Raw genomic sequence first — 8,354 nt, forward strand, 5'->3', positions numbered from 1 at the left:
GCACTTAAACAGGACGTACCTGTACGTGCTTGTGTCCAGCCGTGCCATTCTGCCGACGTATATGTGCAGGAGGCGGTCCTTATATGGTTGAAGCGGAGTTCCCCCGGGAATTTATTTTTTAAAGTCAGCAGCTACAAAAACTGCAGCTGCTGACTTTTAATATTAAGACACTTACCTGTCCAGGGTGATGTCGGCACCCAAAGCCGAACTGTCCCTCCGTTCTCGGGTGGAGGCGCTGCCATCTTCAGTAAGGGAAGCATTACGGCTTTACTTCCTGGTTCCCTACTACGCATGTGCAAGTCAAGCTGCGTGATTCCACTGGTCCCTGCTGTCTTCTGGGACCTGTGTGTATCCGAGAAGACAGCGAGCGGGGCAAAGTAGGCGCCGGACATGGCGTAGGTCGCTGAGGCAACCTATGCCCAGAAGTGGGAGCAAATACCTGTATTAGACGGGTATCTGCTCCCTCCTCCCCCTGAAAGGTACCAAATGTGACACCGAATGAGGGGGAGGGTTCCAAAAAGCAGAAGTTCCATTTTTGGGTGGAACTCCACTTTAAGATGCCAGTAATCTGGGAAGTGATGCCATGACATCGCTTCCGGGTTTATAGCTTCGAGACCTGAATGAAGCATCGGCTTTGTTTGGGTCTTCGGCCAGCCGGCGGAAATGCCAGGTGGTGGCTCGGGTCCCCAGGTGGGAGAGGAGAGCCCGGAGCGAGCTGCAGAAGGCAGAGGAACATCTTCTCCAGCCGCTTGTAATAACAGCTCAGCGGCGGTTGAACTTCATTGGTTGTTATTACAAGAAAGCCGACTGTGCGCTCCCTGCCCCTCCCCCAGTGCATGCGCAGATGTGCGGCGGGGGTTCCGGTCACAGGAGAGCTAGAAAGAAGCCCATCAGGGCAATTCCAAACCTTCCCTGTCTTTGCGCATGCATAGAAAATGAGCTACGCATTTCGCAGAGGTGCCGACAGGCTCTGCCAGGACCCAAAGGCTGGGCACAGCCCCCACTGGCACATTTTCACATGTGCCATAATGGCAGCTTTGGAGGGGGGGAGGAGCCAATTGAGAGTCACTGATGTGTACAAATCTCTTTCATTTCACTCCATTCAGGTTCACAAGCAAATCTCCATCCCCTGCACCTCCTGATCCCCACCATACACCGCTCCCTCCTTCTCCTTCACTCCTCCACCATCACCCACCAGCCTGATACTATGGAAGTAAAGCTGAGCAATGCAGCTTCGTCTACTCCCACTCCAGCCAATCACACAGCGCCCCCCCACACCCGATCTACACGCCGCTGTCACTTACCTCCGCCGATCACTGATCAACTTCTCATTTCAGCATGTTCACAAGGGCGCCGCCATCTTTCCACACCGTCAACCAAACGCCACGTGACAGGGCCCGGCGAATCAGCGCTTGGCACAGACGGAAGGCGGGGAGGCCCAAACATCCTTCTACTATAGTGAGAAAGAGGTGGTGTACAGCTGGGGCTCGGGTGCCCCCTGCCGGCGGTTTGCTGGGACTGCAACTCTGCAGAAAATGGACTGTCACAGGGGAGTTGTCTGTTTCCCTTAAAGGGGTGTTCCAGTAATTTTTTATGTTTATTAAAAGTCAGCAGCTACAAAAAGTGTAGCTGCTGGCTTTTAATAAACAGACACTCACCTGCTCCACGTTCCAGCGACGCGCCAGCCGGGGCTCCGCTCCTCTCCCCCCCTCTCCGGCCGGCGTCTTCATTCCAAGTGTGGGCACTCGGCCGTGACAGCTTTCTGCTTCACGGCCGGGCACCCACTGCGCATGCCCGAGCGGCGCTGCGCCATCCAATTGGACAGGCGATCGCCTACAGGGAGGGGCTGCAGAAAGGCGATTAGACTATTCGCCTTAGCAGCCCCTCGGCGGAAGGAGGAAGTGGGACAGGAAGTCCCACTCCTACTGAAGCCCCCACTCCCCCCCCAAAAAATTACATTCCAAATGTGTCATGTAAGGGGGCGAGGAGTGGATTAAGCGGAAGTTCCACTTTTGGGTGGAACTCCGCTTTAACTACTAAAGACATATAATCATAGCTGCCAACTGTCCCTGATTTGGAGGGACTGTCCCTAATTTAGAGCAAAGTCCCTCTGTCCCTCATTCCTCCTCATTTGTCCCTCATTTTGGTCTGATCCATATAATTGTATATAAAATGCTCTATTTTTATCTATCAAAAAGGGTTTCCCAGTGCTAAACCTTTCATCTGATTTCTAAATCGTTGCATTTGTAAATTCCAAAAGCCAATATAAAGGAATAGTAGTGGTGAAAATATCACTTGTGGGTTTAACCAATCTTGTTTTTTTTGTACAATTCTCCTTTAAGGGGGTGTGGTAAGGGGTGTGTCCTATACTTGCATACTGTTGGTTATAGGTGTCCCTCATTCCCATCTCAGAAAATTGGGAGGTATGTACACCCCCTTCCTGCCCAGGACAATTTTTAGCTTTCAGCGCTGTCACTCTTTAAATGGCAATTTCGGGGTCGTGCAACACTTTTATCATTTTTTTTCACACAAATAGAGCTTTCATTTGGTGGTATCTAATCACTCTCGCCGCCCCCCCCCCCCCCAAAAAAAGACAATTTTTTAAAAAAAAAGTCTTATGCCGCGCACACACGTTTTTCGGGTTGTAAAAAATGACATTTTTAATGGTCTAGAAAAAATGACGTTTTTTTCAACCCGATCGTTAAAACGGCCTTGCCTACACACGATCGTGAAAAAAAAAATGCTCTAGCAATGCGCGGTTACGTACAACACGTACGACGGCACTATAAAGGGGAAGTTCCATTCGGATGACGCCACCCTTGGGGCTGCTTTAGCTGATTCCGTGTTAGTAAAAGATGATTTGCGCTTTTCTGTCTGTTACAGCGTGATGAATGTGCTTACTCCATTACGAACGGTAGTTTTACCAGAACGAGCGCTCCCGTCACATAGCTTGCTTCTGAGCATGCTCGTTTTTTTCACGTCGTTAAAGCCCACACATGACCATTTTTTACGACGTTAAAAACGACAACGTTAAAAACGATGTGAAAAATTTGAGCATGTTCTAAATTTTTAACGGCCATTTCTTACATCATGAAAAATGCTCTGGAGCCCACACACAGTCATTTTTAATGACATAAAAAAAAAACGTAATTTTTTTACAACCCGAAAAACGGTTGTGTGTACGCGGCATTAGTTTCTGTTAGGAAATTTTGCAAATAAGTAATTTTTCTCCTTCACTGATGGGCGCTGATGAGGCGGCACTGATGGACACTGATAGGCTGCACTGATGGGCACTGATGAGGTGGCACTTGTGGGCACTGATGAGGAGGCACAAATATGCCGCACGTATGGGCACTGATGAGCACTGATGGGTGCCACTGGTGGGCAATGGGCACAACTAGGCGGCACTGGTGGGCACATATAGGTAGCACTGGTGGGCACAGTTAGGCGGCATGGATAGGTGGCACTGATGAACATTGATGGGCAGCAGCTATGGGCATTGATGGCAGCACTAATAGCCAGCACTGACTGGCATCACTTGTGAGCACTGATTGCTGGCACTTTTGGGCACTGATTGCTGGCTCTTTTGGGCACAGCTTGGTGGTAATTATGGACACTGATTGCTGGCAGTGGTGGGCAATCATTGCTGGCGCTGGTGGGCACTTGAAGCGAAGTTCCACCCAAAAGTGGAACTTCCACTCATCTGCTTCCTCCCTCATCCGGTGCCACAATTGGCACCTTTCGGGGGGAGGGTGGACAGGATACCTGTCTTAGAGAGGAGCGCATGCGCTGTGGGGTTCCCGGCGTGAAGCTGAAAGGCTACACTGCCGGGTTCCCTTACCCACAATGGTGGCAGCAGCACCCAACAGCTGATGGAAACATCAGCTGGACTCCAGGACATGTAAGTGTCCTATTATTAAAAGCCAACAGCTGCAGTATGTGTATCTGCTGGGCTTTTAAAAAAAAAAAATTTTCAGGCGGAACACCACTTTAATTGTAATAGGGGCACTGATGATCAGAGCCCTGAATACATACCTAGTTGTCCCTGTGAGGAGATGCCACTGATTGACTCTCCTCTCCCCACACTGTCAGTGTGAGGCGAGGAGAGCCGATTACTAGACATGTGCAATTAGTTTTGTTTCTAATTCTTTTTTTTACGAAAATTCGGAAATTCATTAATTACGAATTTTCGTATTTACAAATTTTTTATTACCGAATTTTCGAATTTCAAATTTTTCAGATTTGGAATTTTTCAAATTTCGAATCTTTCCAATTTTTCAAATTTCGAATATTTCAATTTTTCAAATTTTTCAATTATCGAATTTTCGTATTTCCGAATTTCAAATTTTTCAAATACGAAATTTCAAAAATTGAAAAATTCGAAATGTCGAAAATTGAAAAATTCGAAATATCGAAAATTGAAAAATTCGAAATTCGAAATTTCCCAAAATTCTTTTTTTTTTTCGTTTCATTCTTTTTTTTCGAAAAATCGGAAAATTCGTTTTTTCTGTTTTTTGCTTTTTCGGAAATCCGAACATTTTCCGAATTTACGAAAAAAGCAAAAAAACTAATAAAAATTTTTTTTCGAAATATTTACGAATTTACGAAAAAATAAAAAAAACGAATGAAACAAAAATGAGAAAAAAATTATTTTTTTCGAAATATTTACGAATTTACAAAAAAAAAAAAGAATGAAACAAAAAAAAAAATATTTTTTTCGAAATATTTACGAATTTACGAAAAAAAAATAAAACAATGAAACAAAAACGAAAAATAAAAGAATTTTTTGAATTTCCCGAATTTACAAATTTACGAAAAAATAAAAAAAACGAAAATAACATAAACGAAAAAAACGTTTTTTTTTGGCAGTGCACATGTCTACCGATTACCGGCATCTTTGTGTTTACATGTGACCGTCTGTGATTGGTCACAGCTGATCACATGGTTAAAGAGTCGCACCATGTCCCAGTAACAATCATATGACGTCCAACCAGAACAAGAGCCGCACCGCCCAGCCGTCATTTGACGCTGGGCGGGCGGCAAGTGGTTAATGGAGTTGTAAACCCTCGCCATTTTTCACCTTAATGTATCCTGTGCTGCAGCAGAGCCCCCGAGCCCCCCTTATACTTACCTGAGCCCTGTAATTCCCACAATGGGAACGCACTCCTGCTCTGGCCTGTGTACTGATTGGATAGATTGAGAGCAGCGCAGCCATTGGCTCCCGCTGTCAATCAAATCCAATGACACATGTGCCTGGGGCGGAGCCGAGTTCTGCTGTCTATGTCTACGGACGCAGCAGCCCACACGGGAGTCCAGAAAGGAGAGAACTTCTCTAGTCGGGGGAATTGGAGAAGAGGAGGGGCCAGGAGCGCCAGGAGGGACCCCCTGTAGAGGAGGATTGGGACCACTCTGTGGAAAACCAACTGCACAGAGGAAGTAAGTATGACACGTTTGTTTGTTATTTTTTTTAATCAAAACTTTACAACCACTTTTAAAAAACTAAAAAAGATCGAAAATTTTGAAAAAAAAAAAATCATAATTTGATATACAAATTTGGGTTGCAAGCAGGTAATTTTTCTCCTTCATTGATGGGCACCGATGAGGCTGATTTGATAGGTGGCACTGATGGGCACTGATGAGGCTGCATTGATAGGCAGCACTGATGAGCACTGCAAGGTAGCTAGTATCAGTGGCGGCCCATCCATTAGGGGCGCCCAGGTGCCAACCCCTCTCTCCAGGCCATCCCCTATATGCAATTGATAGATTCTTGCATAGCAGCGGCCAGGTTTTTTTTTTTTTTTTAAGCACCTGATTAGAGCCATAGGCTTTAATATGCTTCAAAATAGGATGGGCTCGGGGCGCAGAGAGTGCGACCGGAGCCCACCCAAGTGTGTTGCAACAGCAAATGAATATTTGCTGTTGCAACACTGATCCTCCTCCCGGCCAATCGGGAAGCGGGTCACCCGACTGGCTGAAAGGATAGGTGATCCCATTGGATGCCTAGGAGGAGGAGACGCATGGCAGATGGGAGGAGAAGAAGAGTCTCTGGCCGATGCCTGGATGCCTGGTCCCCGCTGATGATTGGATGCCCGATCCCTGCCCCTGCTTCTCGGATGCCCACCGCCTAGATGGGGTAAATGCCGGTGGATCGACCGGCAGACAGCAGGGGGAGGGGCGTTGTTTGCCACCCCCCCCCCCCAAACAAAAAACACCAACTGCCACTGGCTAGTATGCATCGGGAGCGTTCCGGTAACCGCTGGCTACTGTGCTGGGAACATGCATGTTACTATTGAAAATGTGCGTGGGGCATGTCACTGTTGGGAATGTGAGTGGGGCATGTCACTGTTGGGAATGTGGGTGGGGCATGTCACTGTTGGGAATGTGAGTGGGGCATGTCACTGTTGGGAATGTGGGTGGGGCATGTCACTGTTGGGAATGTGGGTGGGGCATGTCACTGTTGGGAATGTGGGTGGGGCATGTCACTGTTGGGAATGTGAGTGGGGCTTGTCACTGTTGGGAATGTGAGTGGGGCTTGTCACTGTTGGGAATGTGGGTGGGGCATGTCACTGTTGGGAATGTGGGTGGGGCATGTCACTGTTGGGAATGTGGGTGGGGCATGTCACTGTTGGGAATGTGAGTGGGGCTTGTCACTGTTGGGAATGTGGGTGGGGCATGTCACTGTTGGGAATGTGAGTGGGGCTTGTCACTGTTGGGAATGTGGGTAGGATCTGTCACTATTGGAAATGTGGGTGGGGCATGTCACTGTTGGGAATGTGGGTGGGGCATGTCACTGTTGGGAATGTGGGTGGGGCATGTCACTGTTGGGAATGTGGGCAGGGTCTGTCACTATTGGAAATGTGGGTGGGGCATGTCACTGTTGGAAATGTGGGCAGGATCTGTCACTATTGGAAATGTGGGTGGGGCATGTCACTGTTGGAAATGTGGGCAGGATCTGTCAGTATTGGAAATGTGGGTGGGGCATGTCACTGTTGGAAATGTGGGCAGGATCTGTCACTATTGGAAATGTGGGTGGGGCATGTCACTGTTGGGAATGTGGGTGGGGCATGTCACTGTTGGGAATGTGCGTGGGGCATGTCACTGTTGGGAATGTGCGTGGGGCATGTCACTGTTGGGAATGTGAGTGGGGCATGTCACTGTTGGGAATGTGCGTGGGGCTTGTCACTGTTGGGAATGTGGGTGGGGCTTGTCACTGTTGGGAATGTGAGTGGGGCTTGTCACTGTTGGGAATGTGGGTGGGGCATGTCACTGTTGGGAATGTGGGTGGGGCATGTCACTGTTGGGAATGTGGGTGGGGCATGTCACTGTTGGGAATGTGGGTGGGGCATGTCACTGTTGGGAATGTGGGTGGGGCATGTCACTGTTTGGAATGTGGGTGGGGCTTGTCACTGTTGGAAATGTGGGTGAGGATCTGTCACTATTGGAAATGTGGGCAGGATCTGTCACTATTGGGAATGTGGGTGGGGCATGTCACTGTTTGGAATGTGGGTGGGGCATGTCACTGTTGGGAATGTGAGTGGGGCATGTCACTGTTGGGAATGTGAGTGGGGCATGTCACTGTTGGGAATGTGGGTGGGGCATGTCACTGTTGGAAATGTGGGCAGGATCTGTCACTATTGGAAATGTGGGTGGGGCATGTCACTGTTGGAAATGTGGGCAGGATCTGTCAGTATTGGAAATGTGGGTGGGGCATGTCACTGTTGGAAATGTGGGCAGGATCTGTCACTATTGGAAATGTGGGTGGGGCATGTCACTGTTGGGAATGTGGGCAGGATCTGTCACTATTGGGAATGTGGGTGGGGCATGTCACTGTTGGGAATGTGGGTGGGGCATGTCACTGTTGGGAATGTGGGTGGGGCATGTCACTGTTGGGAATGTGGGTGGGGCATGTCACTGTTGGGAATGTGGAGCGGGGCCTGTCACTGTTGGGAATGTGGGCGGGGCCTGTCACTGTTGAAAATGTGGGCGGGACCTGTCACTGTTGGGAATGTGCGCAGATCCAAAACAAAACTGATTCAGCCATCACATCTAAGGATTGGTACACTTGTGATATATTACATTTTTGTTTTTGTATTTAGATATGCCCTAATGTGGAATTCCTGCCTAACATTAACTATTCTTAAAAATGTCTCCGCCCACTCTACTCCGGTCACATGATCCTGCAGCACCAGCCTTGTGTCAGTGAGCGGTGGCTGCAGGGGAGAAGAGGGAGCAGCAACAATGGCTGGGCTATTGGAGCCTATGGGTGACAGAATTCCTTACCTTTCCCTATTTCTTAGTTTCTAACCCTAAACTCTATCCACCACTCTGCTTCCTTAGCTCAGTTCCTACTCTCT

At 48.3% G+C, this 8,354-nt stretch overlaps 1 protein-coding gene across 3 annotated transcripts in view; it reads right to left on the reverse strand.

Annotated features, from left to right (window-relative positions):
• The window catches only part of TRMT1 (tRNA methyltransferase 1), a gene marked incomplete at its 3' end in the record, with an annotated part of 31,344 nt that extends 29,910 nt beyond the window's left edge, over positions 1 to 1,434 (reverse strand). For all 3 annotated transcript variants that reach the window (XM_040346570.1, XM_040346569.1, XM_040346568.1), the window contains 1 exon segment: positions 1,305 to 1,434.
• Positions 1,435 to 8,354: the final 6,920 nt, after the last annotated feature.

This window comes from Rana temporaria, chromosome 3, assembly GCF_905171775.1.
Source record: "Rana temporaria chromosome 3, aRanTem1.1, whole genome shotgun sequence".
Taxonomy (NCBI): domain Eukaryota; kingdom Metazoa; phylum Chordata; class Amphibia; order Anura; family Ranidae; genus Rana; species Rana temporaria.